Source organism: Prionailurus bengalensis, chromosome C1 (genome assembly GCF_016509475.1).
Source record: "Prionailurus bengalensis isolate Pbe53 chromosome C1, Fcat_Pben_1.1_paternal_pri, whole genome shotgun sequence".
Lineage (NCBI taxonomy): Eukaryota > Metazoa > Chordata > Mammalia > Carnivora > Felidae > Prionailurus > Prionailurus bengalensis.
Window position 1 is genome coordinate 64205256 of NC_057345.1, and position 18078 is coordinate 64223333.

At 39.8% G+C, this 18078-nt stretch overlaps 1 protein-coding gene across 3 annotated transcripts in view; it reads left to right on the top strand.

Moving 5' to 3' along the window:
* Positions 1-18078, top strand: part of ST6GALNAC3 (ST6 N-acetylgalactosaminide alpha-2,6-sialyltransferase 3) — a 549238-nt gene that overhangs the window by 434087 nt on the left and 97073 nt on the right. The window lies entirely within an intron of this gene.

Below are 18078 nucleotides of genomic sequence, written 5' to 3' on the forward strand. Positions count from 1 at the left end.
CCTAGAACGATTTTAATAAGTGAAACACACTGAATGTAAATATCAAAGAAACCCCAGATATTATGACCTTGCATCAAAAAAGGATTATCCTTTACTCTGCTAGGGGGGTAGAGTTAAAAGCTATCTTAAGTCGTTTAGAAAGGGCCAGTTTTAGGCTGGATTGAAGTTTTTATTAAATTAAATTAGATTAAACTAAAACTGAGTTTATATCTGGTTTCCCTGTCTCTAGTCCAGAGGCTTCCATTGCTTCCAATGAAGAGCTTGCTCTATTCACTAGATCCATTTACCCTAGCCAGTCTTTGTCATCTCAGCATCAGGAGACTACAGAATTTTCCACTTCACAGAGTTTGTAGCTTAGTTCTTAAGCCTCCTATTTTGTACACCTTCAGAATTTGGCACATATTTTGAGGGAGAGAGGATCAGGTCTCTCTTGAAGCTCCTCGAGTATCCAATTTTATAACTCCATCTCGTCTAAGATGAGAATATCTATTGGTTTCTGTATCCTCAACAATGGCCCTCTGCCCAGTGAAAACCCATAAACCCATTTTCCCAGTCTACTCAGGCAAGAATCAGCACAAGCTTCCAAGGATAGTGCAGCTGAAGATCATTATTACACCTTTCTAAGAGTCTCCCCTTGCCATGCTTTTAACCTCTCCAGACTTCATTATTTCTGCAGCTGTGTATATCTTTAAACAGAGGATTTTTGTGTTTATTTTGCTTTTTTTAAATAACTCTTCTCAGTAGATGACTTGGTCTACCAAAAACTACCTTTAGCTACGTGAAAGAGAAATTCCTGTCAATCTATTCTTCTCTTCTTTATGTCTTCCCAAATTCCTATCAGTATATTGCTCTATTAGGACATCTGGTTTTCTTGTCTTATCATGGCTTTTATAATGGTTTGTAATAAAGTCGTATCAGTAGTAATTTCAGAGGGAAGACGGGTTTACATGTGCCTTCAGTAAGCCATCTTGAACTAGAAGTCCCGTAACATTTTGAACTTTCTGCCCTATATTATAGTTATTTGATTACATCTATCTCTATTAAGATATTATAAATTTCTTAAAGGTAAAGACATATATTATTCATGTTCATACTTGGCATAATAGCATGTGCAATCACAGATAGTAGATGCTCATCATTTACTTCTTAAATAAATCATGAAATAAGTGAATAAATGACCTCTTGATGTTCATGGTCTGCCTTTATTGGTATCTTTCACATCATGAACTGTATTGCCTTTAAAAATTATATATAATATTAGAGGCAAATATTTTGTTTCTTTACAGAGCCTGGTATAGTCTATGCCCTTAAACAAAACTTAAACAATAATAAAAACAATTTTTTCTCCAGCTTCTGGGATTTCTCAAAGAGAATTCTTTAAATATGAAGAACTTTAATCACCTAGTCCCTTTAGATTTTATAGTAGTTCAAAAAATATGCTTTTTAAATTCCCGATATATATGTCAGTTCTCTCCTAACACTTCTTTCCCTTTAGAAAAGAAAAAAAAATCAGATGAAAAGGGAAATTGAAGAGAAATGTTACCTAACACATAAAAAGTCACACTTTTCAAAGATTATATTTCCATTTCTACATAATGTACTCTCATTATGAAATCATCAGTGCATTTTTTAGTCATAAACAAGACACTGAAAAGAAAATGAATAGCACTGGAAATGGTTCTCTGGAAAGTGACATCTATTCCAACAACCTCAGAAAAAAAATGAACCTTCTGAAATATTAATTGATCATAATGAGGAGGCCAAACTTTAGATAAACAGAGGAGCCAGGGAATATTTCCCACAGGCTCGCAGCTTGTTGTTAAGGCACCTATGAACACTGGCTTTGAATTTAAATTTAAAAGTAAATAAAAATAGATCAGACTATCAGACTGTCAACTTAAAAACTTCAATTGGGAATGCCATGCTTCTGTTCCTTTGCAATTCAAACACAGAGTAGGAAGAAACATAATTGTGCTAGAAAATAAAATTGCCATGATTCCTGGCCATCAGAAAGGCCTTTCAAAAAGAACCGCCTCTGCTTTCTTCCCTAACTTAGAAATGAGTTACAGATATAGGTCATCCCAGGAGCCAATGAACAAATGCCCAGTTATTTTGGCAGTATTCCAACTCTGTCAAGAGAACCTTAATCTAATGTCTTCTTCATAACGGGTACAGGAGACAGGGCCACTACCTACAAAGTTCCAATCCCAGTTAGTCTTCATATTCTAGAATTCTCCTTTGACATTACACCTGAGTATTTCATTTTCCATTGGACCACTATTTATATAACTTGTTTGCAAGGAACCAAACAATTTATTCAGCCCAGTTCCTTCAAACACCAGACTTTCATTACCAGAGGTTTCACATGGACAGCTTTCCAGAAAGGGCCTAATATGCAATGGAGTTAAATATGGAAGACTGTCGAATTCCAAGCTCAAGAGTAAATGCCAAAAACAGTGACAGGTTCCGTATCTGTGCAGTGCTTCAGAGTATCCAGAAAGAGAGGCCTAACATTTCTTCATCTTCACCTACATTGTGTTCTGAAGTTGCTGCCACTGTATTTGGAACAGCATAAACTTAGAGCAGCAAAGGCTCTAAGCGAAGGCTCTGAGCAAAGGCTCATCTTTAGCCCTTCCTTTGTGTGTCTTTCCATAATAATAGAGCTTCCCTTTTTCTCCAGCATGTAACCTGTCCCTGTGGTTCACAATCTTCCCCACTTTTCTCAGGGGATTAGTGAGCACACAACGTCCTTTCCCAGCAGTGTTTATCAAGCAGTGAGCTCTAGAACCAAATCTATTTAGGATATGGTCTTAGAAACCTAAATACCTGTGGATACAACTTCAGGTAGTTTCATACCTAGAGAGTGGGCTGTAGCCCTTTCCAAATATTCATGCATGAAGCTCATTAGTAATTTTCCTCTCTTAGTAACTGAAGATAAATCCTTTAATTTGAAGTGGCCTTAACACTAATGAGCCATGTCATTATTCTGGAATCCTTTAAGTTGTTTTTTTCCCCCATTGTCTAAGTGAGGTAGAAATTAAAGACAGCCCCCATTAGCTCTCTATATTTTCTGAAGCATCTGCTCCTACTTACAAATTGATCCATCCTAGATATTTATTTGTCTGTAAATGTCATGGAGTCAACACTTCGCTTTAGACACTTTTTCCCCCAATCACAAAATTTCTTTTAAAAGTTCGTCAATAACATCATTTGCAATTTAAATGCCTTAAAAATATGATCCTTCCTGCTGTGTTTTTGAATACTTCCTTCATATTTAATTGCTATAGACACTTTAGTTCCTAATTAAACTTTATTGTTTATGATGTTGCAGTCATTAATAGACATGATGGGGGGGGGCGGGGAAATGGCTAGTTCTAGTAAATTCTCTGGCTGCTAATTCTAGTCTGAACCTTAATACTTTCCAAAGCAACAATGAACTCACAGGGCTGAGAGGAGGATGGGTAGAAAGTGAGACACAAAGCAAGTACATAGTTCATGTTTTTGAGGATTTACTAGACATTCTGGAAGACAAGCTTGAATTGGACTTGAATTGAATTGGACTTCCTGATTTGTAGGGGAGATTAGCTTAGGAATAGCATCTCAAACACTTGAAAGACGAATATCCTCATTTTTTAAGGCTCCTTTCTCCAGCACGTCCCTAGGTTTTGCACTGGTGACAGAGAGGAGCATATATTGCACACACAATGCTTGCCTCATCCTCAGAGCCTTAAATGACTTTTATTGTGAGAGAATGGAGACACTTGATGAATCTGATGGGTTTTGGTCATGGAAAGATTTGCTATGAACCATTGCACCAAGGTTGAAATGCCCAAGAGGCTGACAAGCTTATTGCCCATTTCGGAGATTAAATAGTTTTGGAAAAATTTTCTCCCCTGGCAGTTGTAATTGTGTCTGTGAAATAAGTGTTCATTCTGCTTGAGCACCGTGGTTTAAATGCTTCCTTCTATATTTTCCTCCAGTGGATTGATTCTAAAAAGGTCTGTTCAGATTTCCCTGTACCAATGCAAATTAACCCATGAACTCGATAACACATCCTCCTAACCCCCCACATCCTTGCCATGTCCCATGCTAATGGGTAATCAGAGACACTGCCAAATCCCTTTATCATGGATTATCTTTGAAGCTGTTCGAAGGCAGGGAAAAGGGGCTGAAAAATCTTCCAGGTTAATGATGTGGTTATAGGAAGTGGACAAAAGGTGCTATCAGTAACCTTGGAAGTCTTCAGCTGCCAGAGAAGCACTCATGAGTAAATAAAGTGGTCTTTATTTACTGGGACTTCCAAAGCATGTGGGAGGCCCTCAATTTCCCCCAAATAAAATAAGGTGAGGGTAGCATCTCAAGAAGACGGAAGAGTGTACAAGCATAAAAAAAAACACAGGTTCATCATAGACAAATCATCTAACTATTCCCTGACTTTGCCTGGGGTCAACATTGCATATTAGTCTACTAACTGTTGGAAAGTATCTGACCTTTTGAGTGATTTGGAATGTTTCTGTTTCCAGCCTGGGTGGATAAAGATCATTATGTTTTAACACAGACCACAACATATTCCTCTTCCACAGACAATCAACACCTAGAATTCTTAGGTGTACCATTTTAAAGAAGCCTCAAAATCATACCTCAAAATTGAGTGTGAGAATATCCAAGAAACCTGGAGGCGGTTAATAATATTTATTTCTGTGCATTCACTATATCCCTGGGACTGTGCTAAGTCTGTGAGTGATTATTGTATTTAATCCTATAACAATTCTGTAAAGTAGTTTCTAGTACTATCTTGTGGAAACTGATCCTCAGAGAGATTAAGCAACTTGTCTGAGGGCACAGAGTTAGTAATTAGTTCAATCAATTTGAACCCAGGTATTCCCGATCCTAGAATGTGAGCTCAGATTATAAACCTATTGTGCCTTCCCTTTAATCCTCAGTACCTTGAGAAAGGAGGATGAGCTGATGCCAGAAATAAGATGACTTCAACTAATTAGAAATGTCTACTATATGAGGACCTGGGTGGGGCGGGTCTGGTTTTTGTACCATTGTTTTCATCGAGATGGCTTCTCACTAATTTTGAAAGTATTTTTTGTGGTTCCATAACATCCTAGGGTGGTGTTTTTAGCCCTATTACCTTGTTCAGGTACCTTTCTGTCTCTACTTTTATGAACTGTCAGTGCTGACCAGCATCCATGCCTGAGAGGAAGTGGGTGTAGTTCCAATATATGAGTGAAATGTTCAGCTGACTGTTGGGATTAGCTCAGCATCACATCCAAACCTGGAACCAGTTGTTAACTGAGTGACAAAACAACATGAAAGAATCTATGCTGAATATGGCCTGAGTCATACTACATGTTGACATTAGGCGGATCCTTTTTTGAGAAAAGCAAAAATTAGAATGGACAACAGAACTTGGAATATAAGTATTAAAAGGTCATGAAAATGTACAGTTAAAGGCACATCTTATTCAAAGGAAATGAATAAGGTCAAATAAGGTCAAATAAGATAAGGTCAAATGATTGGCGTATAGGCATTTGAACTTGAAGAAGCAGGTTGATGGCTGTTTTCTTAGATTTTAACGAATCAGAGTGAGTAATTATTATATGGATTTTTGTATGTTGTAAGTTCATGTGTCAAGGGCAAACCTCTACAAAATCAGAGGATGTTCCTTTTACTTTCACTGCCTACAAGTTTCTGTCATTCTTGGCTACGTGTGTTTCCTTGCTTGGTTTATCCAATTTTTTTCCTCCTTCCCTAGTCCACCAAGTATTTAGATAGCAGAAGGTAGGGAGATCAGAGGCAGGTGCAGAAACCTTCCCTGTCTCACTTGGATTTTGTAGGGCTTAATGAACTAACATATTCTAAAGTGATTTTAAAAGGTGAAGTGCTATATAAGTGTCAAGCATGATTAACTAGCAGCCAAGTTATTAGGCACCTGAATATTATGCATCTTTTCTGAATTTTAGAAAAATGGATGTGCATATGCATTTTCAAAGGCACTGTTATTTAAATGATCTTCAGGCACTCAAATAAAAGTCTAGCCCAATTCTAATTATCTCTACTTTTCTCATACCAGTCATGTAGACCTTCAGAGTAGCATACTTACGCAACTCTGAGTAAGACAGATACAATTACCGATCTTGTGGAGTTTTCAGTGCAGCAGAGGAAAAACACACAGGATAATGCAAAATGGTAGTTGCCTTTCAACCTACACCTCATACTTCTAGCACAGGAGTTATTGAGGCCTAGTGTTTGGGAGTGTGAACTCTGGCCCAGACTCCCTGGGTCCAAACCCTCACTCCACTGCTAGCTAACTGACTTTGGGAAGCTGCTTTACCTCTCTTTGCATTAGTTTAATATGTAAAAACTGAAACAATAATAGTACCTATTTCATAGATATAAGGTGCTTGGAAAAGCAGTTCCAAACATGCAACAATTGCTTCTTCTTTTTTAATCTTTTTCGATGTTTATTTATTTTTGAGAGAGAGAGAGCAGAGCATGAGACACAGAATCCGAAGCAGGCTCCAGGCTCTGAGCTGTCAGCACAGTGCTTGATGTGGGGCTTGAACTCACAAGCAGAGAGATCATGACCTGAGCCGAAGTCGGACCCTTAACCAACTGAGCCACCCAGACGCCCCAGCTGGGGCCCAACTTCTTAAATGTTGGCTATTATCATTTTAATTGTCATTAATATGACTCAAGCAGTTTCCACCCTTGGATAGAGAAATAATAAATAGAATTGGTGGTTATTTTCCCAGGACTCATATGACATTTGGCAGCTTACAAGGCCATTTACTTATAATATTAACCAATGGTTGTTTGGCAGTTGCTGTTTGCCTGGATCCTCACAACTTGGTGAGTTAGCTTAGCAGAGTGGTAGCTTTTATTTTTGCCTTATCTGTTCAGCAGGATTTGAAACCCCTTGTAATAATTCACTCTAGCCACTACCTTTTATCCCACGTACAAAATAGGGATGACCCCGTGCCTGGTCAGTCACAGACTTCTCATCCTGAGGGAAGCATTTGAACCAGCATGGCTGATCTGAGGCCTCCCTTGGAATACAGGAGACAGATTTGATTTGAACTTGAAGAAAAAAACAGCTTTGCTTCTGGGTTCATGATTCTAGAAGAATGTGAAATTAGGGTTACAAGTGGCCAAGTTCATTCAAGCGAAGAAGATATGGCTGCAATAGGAGAGAATGAAGCCAAGCAGAGCAGGGCTGAGCTGTGAGATTGAGGAGGAAGGGAAGTTCCGGTGGCTTTGAGTCTCGATTGTAGCATTTGAGGCCCAGATCCCCATCCTTTGGTTTGGTCAGATAACCCAATATTCCTCTCAGCCATATAAGCTAAAAAAAAACTTGTTCTGTGTGTTCCCTTAAAATAATTTGAATTGGTTCGTCTTTTGTGACTTAAAGGATTCTCGTAAAACAAATACTATAATCCACCCATTTTATGGGTAAGGGAATTGAGGCTCAGAGAGGTTAGGTGTCTTGCTCATGAAAATCACAGTATCAGTGGTTTTCAGAGCCAGAACTTCATGTCCTATTGAATGACCCCAAATGCTATATGCCAGTAAAGACAGCAAGGCCTCGCGAAGATCTTGGAGAGGAAGCTGGTTATTAATGAAAGGGGCAGAGAAATTTCAAGGCACCGTCCGATCATGGCTATCCACATAGGTAATTCATTCACTGGTTCATCAAACACTTGCTCAGTCACTAACAAACAACCTAAGACAAGCTGTCTAGATAGAGGACATGAGTGATCGCAGGTACCCCTGGCTCTCCTGGGTACCCGTCTGCTCTCAGCTACTGCTGGCCCGACAAGGGGTGAGAAGCCACAGAGCCAGCCTACCCGTGTTTTCCAAGTTGCTATTCCGGTGAATGTGATGTATGCGGTACATGTCCAACACTTGGGCCTCTCAGAAAATTGATTATGGATCTTGCCTCTTCCTTAAAAAGCAGGCTTTTGTTTTTATTAGCATGTGTAAATACGGAATAACTTCTGAATGCAAATATGGATGACATTTTATTTTTCTGACATGTTTGGAAGCAGCCTGGGGCAGGGTGGCAGTGAATCAGTAAACCTCATGGGTACACTGCACTGGGAATTCATCAAATGTGCACACAACTAATGGGCTGATGCCATATGTTCCATAATAGCATGTTTGCTAACATGGGACTGGGCTGCCTGATTGTATGACAAAGCTGCCATGTCAGTTTCTTGATGTATAGAAACAGGCTCTGCTAGCCAGATGTAGAAATCTAGCAAGGTCATTTGAGGAGTAATTTCCATTTTGTGTGCTTCTTTTCCCCCTCATTGACTGTAAGAGAATGTGATGTGCCTCATTACAGTGTGATTCCAGGTGCATAACACAATAATGACCTTTATGCCAAAGACTGAAGTTCATGTAATTGATAAGATAGACTCCCATTTGGTGATGTTGGAAACCATTAGCCAGAGGCAGAAACTGTGTTAACTTCTTGACATAGGAGGTCACAGGTCAAGGTCAAGACCCAGGCTGCAGCCATTTCTGGACTCGGAAAGCAGTGCTGCCTGGCAGCCTCTGTGAGAGGTAGAGATGTCCCAGAGCCTGTGGAAAGTGAAGGGAAGGCTTGGGGATCAAGATGGGAACTGAAGAAGGAGTAGCAGATCTCCATGGAGATGCGCCTGGGTGGTGGGCTTGCCCATGCGGGAGTGCTGTGATAGCCATCCCCTCCCTTTCTCCTTTCAGGTCCTTACTGATCTCCTCTGCTTTGCATCTGACCCAAAATTATAGTGTCTCTATAGAGGCATTGCTTCTTTTTCTCTCCTGAATCCAAGATTGATGGTGCTCAAGTGGGAAATTAAAGATTTGTTACAGAGTCTTTAGAATAACTTGGGAAAGTTAGGATTCCATTTTCCCCCACCCAGGGAACCGGTTTCCTGCCAAAGTCATGTGTGGCTTTTGCCCTTTACTGAAAACAGCCGAACAAATCAAGTCCTTCACTGGGTGATTATGGCTATTGCATCAGCCAGTCATTTTGTTAAACACACATTTACAAATGCATTTGTGCTTTATTGTTTTTTGTAAGTTTATTTATTGAGAGAGAGAGAGAGAGAGAGAGAGAGGGAGAGAGAGCATAAGTCGGGGTGGGGCAGAGAGAGAGAGAGGGAGAGAGAGAGTACCCCAAGCAAGCTCATGACCTGAGCCAAAGTCAAGAGTTGGATGCTTAACTGACTGAGCCACCCAGGCGCCCCTCCAAATGCATTTGAATACCCAAAGCTGTTCCAGACCTCAGGCCCCTTCCCAACTGTGTGCAGCTTTATCAGAGTCACTCATGGCCAGCTTCTGCTCTTGCTCTTTTTCCTGTTTCACTCTGAGGGAGGACACGGTGTCTCATATCTTCACAAACTACAGGAGCCCAAACCTAATGTAAAAAAGCAAGCAATGAAAAGGGAAAGTAAAAAGTCACATGTTATCTGAAATCTGGAGCTTAAAAAATAAAGAAGTAATAAAGAACCTGAATGAGAATGCATTCGGTCAGAGGGAAAGAGAGAGAAGTGGGAATTTGGGGGCGTTAAGCAAAGGAAACGAAACGGCTAAAATGATCAATAAAATTGCTTGTTTGTTCGTTTGTTTATTTACATCTCTGGAGTTATAAGCATCTCAGCCTGACCATGAGTTAATAGTTTTTTAGGAGGGGCCTATCGTGTGTGTTTATTGATGTTTGATTTCCAGAGCTTCTAGCTCAATCAGGGACAAAGGCTCTATGTTATACTAATGCTCATAGATGTATAATGCCTTTTTAAAATATTGCCAAGTCTGCTGTCATTTCAGGACCCCAGAGACTCTGCCTATTAGGATGGCAGGCGAGCGAAGAAATGAGTTGGGCAGAGAGGTGGCGGGGGTTAATTTCATATTTGTCATGAGATCTTGCATGATTTCCCTAAAAGATATTTAATTTCCACTGGGCATAATAACTTGCAGCTGCCGGAATATGCTGTATACTAGTGGCGAGTTCTTCTCTTTGGAGATTTATGCAAGTCGTTATTTAAAAATAGAGATCCGGGAGTTACAGCTGGCTAATTAATCTACCACTAAGGAAAGCTAAGCAAGTGACCCACTTAACTGTTTCCAGGAACCACGTCTTCGCTGAAGCGAACTTTCACAAATGTCTTAACACAGAGAACCATTTTATGATCTTCTCACAGCATAGGTGTCCGTTGTTCGTCTCCCTTTCTTTCCCAGGGACACCACTCATCCGTACACAACTTGAATTCCCATATGCTTCACCGCCTGTGTCCTTTATCCCGAGGATGGGCGCTGAGGCTCTCCTTCCTTAGTGTCTTCTTTCTCTGGATCAGTCACCTACTCAGGCAACACCCTCAGTGCCTGTCTCTTACCACATCAGCTCCAGGCCTCTGCCTGACTTCAGAGGGTTCCCATAAGAGACTCAAGCCTGTGTTTGCTCATAGTTCCTCTACTTTCTCCACATGTATGTTCCTCTCCTGGCGTAATGGTCTCTTTCCTCTCATACTGTCCCTTTACCCAGGTCACCTTTCCATTCCTCTCTCAGTGTGAATATGGTCTGTACATCCTACAAAGCAGCACTCCATCTATCCCAGGCTATATTGAGTTTTCTCCTGAAACTTGACAACAGAGTTGATATAATTAGGCCATGACACATTTTTATCCTTTGGTCTGTGAGTGCCCTGATCTTATTTTTAAATCAATCAATTAATTACTGTATTATGTTTATTCCTCTTCCCCTCCTCTACATAGACAGGCATTCTGTTGTATTTTATGTGCATTTTTGATTGCGTACATCTTTGCCAAATAATTATTATTGTTTGTATTTTGATTTACACAAATGGTATATATTACATTTTATCCATTTCTTACTTTATGCACTGTCTTTTAAAGTCTGTGTGTGTCTCTAACTCTGGGCTGTTTCATACTCCATGGTAGGCCATCTCTCCACTTTCTCCATGGTATACACACACAGGTCGCCCACTCTCTGGATCTCCCTTCTCTGAAATCCCTTGGTATTCACTTACCTTACAGCTTAACTATATGCTGGGTTTTTTTTAAATTTTCCTCTGAGTGTTTCTTGCTTTCTTGTTGTCTTCTGTGTAGCTCCTTAAAGATCAGGGACCACCTCTTGTACTCTTCCTTTCCCCACTACACCCATCCCTACCTCTGTAGATCTTCTTTGGAACTGGGTGCATAAATGGTGCTCAATAAATCCTTGTTTATTTAGTGAATTGAATAGTGTGACTTCCTAAGGATAAGTATTGTCTCTTCCTATTCATATCTCCAGTGTCTAAACTAGTGCCTGACACGTTGCAGGTGATCAGATTTGTTTGAAGCAAATGGGTATCTTGTCTTTCACATGAAACAAAGGAATATGGAATCATGGGATACACAGAGGTCAAGATAGTACATTCTAGTTTCTAATCTGCCACCAACTAAGTATACAACACCTGGCATGTTGGAGAACTTCTCTAGGTCCTGGTTAAACTGAATGATTTCACGGATCCTTGTTCGCTCTAACTTGCTAAGCTTCTGTGACTTCACTAACAATTTTTCAAGTAAGAGAGTCTTCAGTATGAAATCACCTGCAAGGAATACAGAATAGACATACTCAAGACAATAGAGCATGGAAGGGGTAGAGGTGAGAGAGCAATCTTACGAGTTCTGATCTTAGGCTCCCAGAATGATTGGGAGGACAAAATTCTTGCCACCTGTAAAGTGATTAGAAAAGTATCTAACACATGGTGTGACTATGTGGCTCAGTCGGTTAAGCGTCCAACTTCAGCTCAGGTATGATCTCACTGTTCTTGGGTTTGAGCCCTGCATTGGGCTCTGTGCTGACAGCTCAGAGCCTGGAGCCTGCTTTGGATTCTGTGTCTCCCTCCCTCTCTGCCCCTGCCTCTTCTCTCTCTCTCTCTCTCTCTCTCTCTCTCTCTCTCTCTCTCTCAAAAATAAATAAACATTAAAAAAAGAAAAGTAGCACAAAATAAGTGCTCTATAAATCTTTACTATTATTTTTATAAATTTAGGAAAATCTACTAGCCTTTGTTACAATCTTATGTCTGGCATTTGCAAATCTGGACTTCATGCTTATGTGCAAACAAAGCCCCAGAAATTCTAGTGTCATTGCTGAAATTAATAGTTTTCTTTTATAGGACAGTAATCACCAGACAACAGTCTGATTTCTTTTAGGCCCAAACTGTTGTCTTTTTGGTAATGGCCAAGTTCTAATTTTCATGGCTTTTGTAAAATGCAGCAAAGGAGTATTATCCTTCAAGATCATGTAGCAGCCAATAAAGATGTTAGGACAAGAATTCTGAGTTTTATGTTTGCTGTCTATCAAAACAATAACTGTTTTTCTGTAGAGCAATCACTTGGAAATGGAAACAGAATATGAATGTGTTAATATCTTATGCAGATGTTATTTTTCCCCTTAGTAGGGAAGAAGTAACTAAATAATCTAATTTGCTTTCTCTTATCTTTAGGGAAGTGAATTCAAATATTGGACAAACCATTATTAAAATTCTGAGCAGCTTTTAATGCATGAGCTTGTTTTTTGCTTTAAGGCTCCTTTTTCTCTAGGTCAAGAGGTAAAGCTATTTGTCTAAAAGAAAAAAAAAACATTAAATAGTATTGGTGATGGGCTACAGGTTTTATAACTTAACTATATTTGCTTCATGAGCAAAAATAGCATTTAATAACTATTTTATTCTACTGTTACTGGACAATAGAAGTCTTAAACAGCATTTCAGTTTGATGCTTTTACATAAAAATCCAATATGTGAATTTGTCTGTCATCTAAAGGTTAAAAAAAAATCAGGTAAAAATACAAAATGGGAACTGGGAACTGCAAATGAACTGGAAATTTTTAACCAAGGAAAGATTAAAACTTCTACTCAAAAAGTTGAAGAAACAGGTAAAATGACCCATTACAAACAACATAGGAAATAACTATGAATCATTGGTTTGAGAACTCAGAAACACTGGAATAAACTACGACTTTACACGGTGAATGGGGAATTTCAAAAAACACTTTGTCTTTTTGGTTTTGTTTATTTTTGTTGTTGTTGTTGTTGTTGGTGGTGGTGGTGATGGTTTTGGGTATTTCTGGATGCATAAACTTAATTTAGGAGGGTACCAAAAATTTGTATTAAAGTAAAGATGAGCTGTGTTCTAATAATGTGTTTCTGTTTTCTCAGGTAGTTCTCAGCTAAAGCTGCCATTTATTTCCATATGCTGTAAAGTGAAATAAAATATACGTCTTGGGGGTGCCTGGGTGGTTCAGTTGGTTAAGCGTCTGACTTCAGCTCAGGTCATGATCTTATGTTTCGTGGGCTCAAGCCCCACATCCAACTCTGTGCTGACAGCTTGGAGCCTGCTTTATATCCTCTGTCTACCTCTCTATGTGCCCCTCCCCAGCTTTCTCTCTCTCTCTCTCTCTCTCTCTCTCTCTCTCTCTCTCTCTCAAAAATAAATAAACATTTAAAAAAACTTTTTTTTAAGATATAGATTTTGAATAGCCAGGATGGATTGCCATGAAAATTAAAGGAGATGTGTGGAAGGCAATCTGAAAAATCTAAAGTTCTATACACATATTTGTTTCTGCTGTTATTGTATTCAATAAAAATCAGAACAATGCCTATGATGTATCAGGAGCTACTTTAGGCACTGATGATTCAGAGAAATGATAATACTGATCTTTACTTTCAAGGATTTATGATTATATTGGGGAAATAGAGAATGTCAAATGTATTGTAAGTGCAATAAAAGAGACAAGCCAGGTGCTTAGGAACATAGAATGAGATCCCTGACTCAGTTTTTAGAGTCAGATGTCAGAGAAGGTTAAGGAGAGGAGAAGAAGAGAGTCCCAGGTGAAGATGGCATGACTGTAGCCTTGAGTTGAAAAATAGCACAGTATATTCCCAGTCAGTAAAAGGATCAGTATGACTAGAGCTTAAAATATCAAGCAGAAAATAGCAAAAGGTGAGTCTCAAGAGACCAGATCATAGAAGGCCTGTATATTCGGTTAAAGGTTCAGGTTTTACCCTGTTGGTGATGGAAACCCGGTGAGGCCAAGGCATAACGTAGGCACTCAGGGGGAGTACAGGAGGTTCATTCGAGGGTCAGGGAGAGCATGAGGAGGATATTGCTGTAGTCCGGGTGAAAGTCTGTGAGAGCAGGAACCTAGGCAGGGAGAATTGGATACAACAGAGAAGGCAAATCTGAAAGAGTAAAGAATGGCAATGTGTGGTGATTAATTTTGTGAGCACTGGTGAGGATGACCCTCAAGTTTATAATTTGACTGATTCGATGATTTGCAGTACAATTTATATACAGAATACTGAAGGAGAATCAGGTAGAGGGGATAAGATATATGTCCATTTTTTGGCCATGTTTATCTCAACATTTCTATAAGACATTTGATTGAAGGTGTCCAAGAGGCAATTGGATATATGGCCCTGACTTGTGAGCAACAGATCTGGGTAGGAAATTCAAATTTGTAAGTCATAAGCATAAAAGTAGTAGTTAAAACCCTCAGAAAAAAAAGGTAAAGACGGAAGCCTAAGAATGCCAGCATTTAAAAGTTGGGCCAATGAGAAAGCCAAGAAAGATACCAGGAGACAGTGAAATGGGGTCTGAGGTGACCCAGGGCAGTGTCATGTCACAGAGGCCAGAAGAGTAGAGGTTCATGAAAGTGGTAAGATCCAAAGTGAAACCAAAGCAATGAAATCCAGTATAGGGACTTAAAACAAATCCTGTAAATTTAGAAAGCCATGACTTTAGGGGACCTTATTGGAGCAGTTTCACTACAAGGTGGCAGGAGAAACCTAACTGCAGTCAGTTGAGGAGTGAATCTGGGGTGAGTGAGCACAGTCTTTCTTTGCAGAGAATTTGGGATGGGAGGAAGTAGAGGGATAGGATGGCAGCTGGAGGAAATTCTGAATCAGGACCAGGTTATTTTAAGAGCAGAGTCGTTGAAGGAAGGGTGGAGGTTGAAGAGAATGAACCAATAGTGGGAAAAGGGAAGCCTACATGGTAAAAGAGAAAAAAAAAATGATGTAGTGTGTTCCCAAGGAAAGTGGGAGAGGTGGCCCAGGCAGGGGGTTATCCATAGGAAAGGTTAGTCTTAAGCAGGAAGGACTTAAACTCTTAAGCCTCTGAGACTGGAAGGACAACTAGAAGGAAGAGAGAGGATGATTGTCGGGGAGAAGGAGAGGCAGGTCATGCTTCAAGGATTTAGGACAGAGTTCATAGCATTTAGTTACTCATTCACCTGAGGACCCATACAATGCCTTAGCAGATAAAATACCCTTCAGAAGTCCCTCATAATCCTTTCAGGGTTGCTGTCTCACCAGCCATTGAAACATTCCCTCTGTACCCTTGGTTCTCATGCTGCTCCTCTCCCATCTCCATGCATGGGCTTTTCTCCAGCGGTGCTGGATACCCCCAACACACAGTGTTCCCCTTGGAATACCCATTGACCGTCCTCATTCAAATAAACTATAAACTATTTCATTCCAAGATATAAATATCTGACACCCAGCTAGCTGGGCCAACCTTCCCAGGAGCATTTGCCCTTTAGATGGATATTCTGGCTGTCAGGGGCCTTGCCTTATTAGACCTCACCCCTCCATTCAACCTTTCTTCCCACACTTCATCAATATGCATACTCTGGTCTCGTCGCACTTGTCTTCACTTTTTCAAAAAGTGAAGCACGTGGTATGGAAATCATATAGTTGGAATAACAATTAGGACAGTGAAGATTTTCTGAGTCATCCCCATTGTCCTACCTGGCAGGGGAACACCTGTCACTCTGTACAGGCAGCTCTGTACAAAAGGGTGCTGCAGCTTCTGATACAACATAATCCAATATACATTACCTCCATTCATTAGAAGATTTAACCTACAGATTAGGAGTACTCTTTACCCCTTAGTAGGGGTACTTCCCCTACTACTTAGTAGTAGTATTTCCTTAGTAGGAAGTTAGGAAAATTTGAATCAGCGCTGCTTTTTAAAAATCAAGCTTACTGCTGTTTGCTGGTTAGTGTTACAATCACAGAAGCAAAGACTAAGCCATTTTCTCCTTAAAAAAAAAAAAAGTGTTTTTCATTATGCCCAAACAATCTCCAAATGAATAGAAGAAAAAAATGCCCACAGGTGCTCTTGGGCTCAGCGTCATACCCAGATGCCTTAACCCCATCTACTAGCTATGCACTGGTAATAAAATATCCCAGTGGCTCTGGTCTCTACTGAGTCTGGATCTAGAATGTACAACTTTATGATGAGGGGTACTGGTTTTAGAGTCAAACTGACTTGCTTCCTGACTTCACAACTCTGGGACATATCTCAGAGGGCTGTTGCGAGGATTGAGTGTGATCATGAATTTAAAGGGCTTAGCGTTCTTGCTAAGTACATAGTAAGTTCTCAATAAATGGAGGCTGCTGTTGAATTATTACTATTAACAATTCATGCTCTGATTTAAGAAACTGCCTGGCTTAACTGGCCTCAGGAAGAGGCTGGAACTGCTTTCTCACCCAGCTTCAGCTGTACGGCTGTAAAATGATGGGTTTCCTTTTCGGATATACCCACATGCTTACTTCTCTCTCATCACTGATGCCTACTGTCTGGAGTCATTAATGATTGGCCACTTAGGGTAATCGTTTCCCTGAGAACCAAATGTGCTTACATTCAGTGGCACCCACTGTAATGCAGTTACTTTTTTCCAATAATGTTCATCTAGTAGATAGGCCCAGGATAAGTGAGGTCCATAATGATAAGCTACCTCCTCTTTGTTCATTTTGAAGAGACTCATTAGGGACAGTGGTCCTCAGCGTTAATGAAATGATAGCATCTAATTTTAGAATTACAGTTACACACACAAGTGCCAGAATTAGAGGACTTGCCACCTAACAGGTAATGTCACTGCCTGCACCTTGCTCTTGTTCTTTAGGATGCCTCCACCTTGGTCCAGATCTCATCCTTTCCTTGGGCCTGTTTTGGGATTCAGCCATCTGCTGAATGCTGGTAAAAGCCTAAGCTATAAACAGCTTGCTTTTTGGTAGAACAACTCATGCCTGAGAAAGTTGATAATGATTTCAGAATTTCTTTTAATTGAGTTTTTAATTACAACACAGCAAATATCCCATTCATATGTAATTTTGACAAAGATGACAAGCAATTTCATATTCTTTGGAGATCATTTGACAAGTGTGGGAGCCTATATTAAATACCAACTGCCTTGTTTTTTGGACAGGAGTACCTGACAACCACTTATTCAGGGAAGATCGGGAACTGGAGCATCTGGATCTCAATAAATTATTTGACAGAACAATCCAAGTGCTATAACACAAGCTGCTACTGGGAATGTAAATCTGATTGGCTGGCTTAGAATCTCGTTTTTCTAATTTATAGCCCACATATTATGAATTGGGATACTGTACAGCCAATGGGTGTTTGGACAGGTTTTACCATAAATAATTTTTTTCTTTCTTTAGACTATCAGCACAACAGATAAAATATGCAAATAAGTTCTTCTGAAACACAAAGCTTAAACTTGAGATGGGTACCATGATTTTCTATTTTTTTTCTCCTTTGGCATTCACTTAAGAGTTCCAGAGCTCCAGAACTACAATTAGACCAAAGAAACTGCTGCATGCCAAAGAGCAGAGAACCAGTTCAACAATGGCTGGTCCCTACTAGCACCTCCCATAAGTTTTCAAAGGTCATTTGTATGGCCATTACAATATCCAGAGGTCCCAGATGAGGGATCTTTTTCAACTACAGAGCAGTAGTCCTCAAACTTTGGATTTTGGAGACCAGGAAAGAAATTCTTAATTGGAACCCTACTAAGTTCACCTTCTTAGTTTACCAATTAAAGATGTGTAATTTTTTTTCCCTTTTCACTCATTTGTTAATTTGTGACTATCTATTGAGCACATACTATCTGCTGCTACTAAAGTATGCCCTGGGAATGCAATGAAAAACAAAGCTAGATGTAATCTATACCCTCAAATATTTTATGGGCTTGGTGGGGGAGACAGTTATTGATAAATTATACTA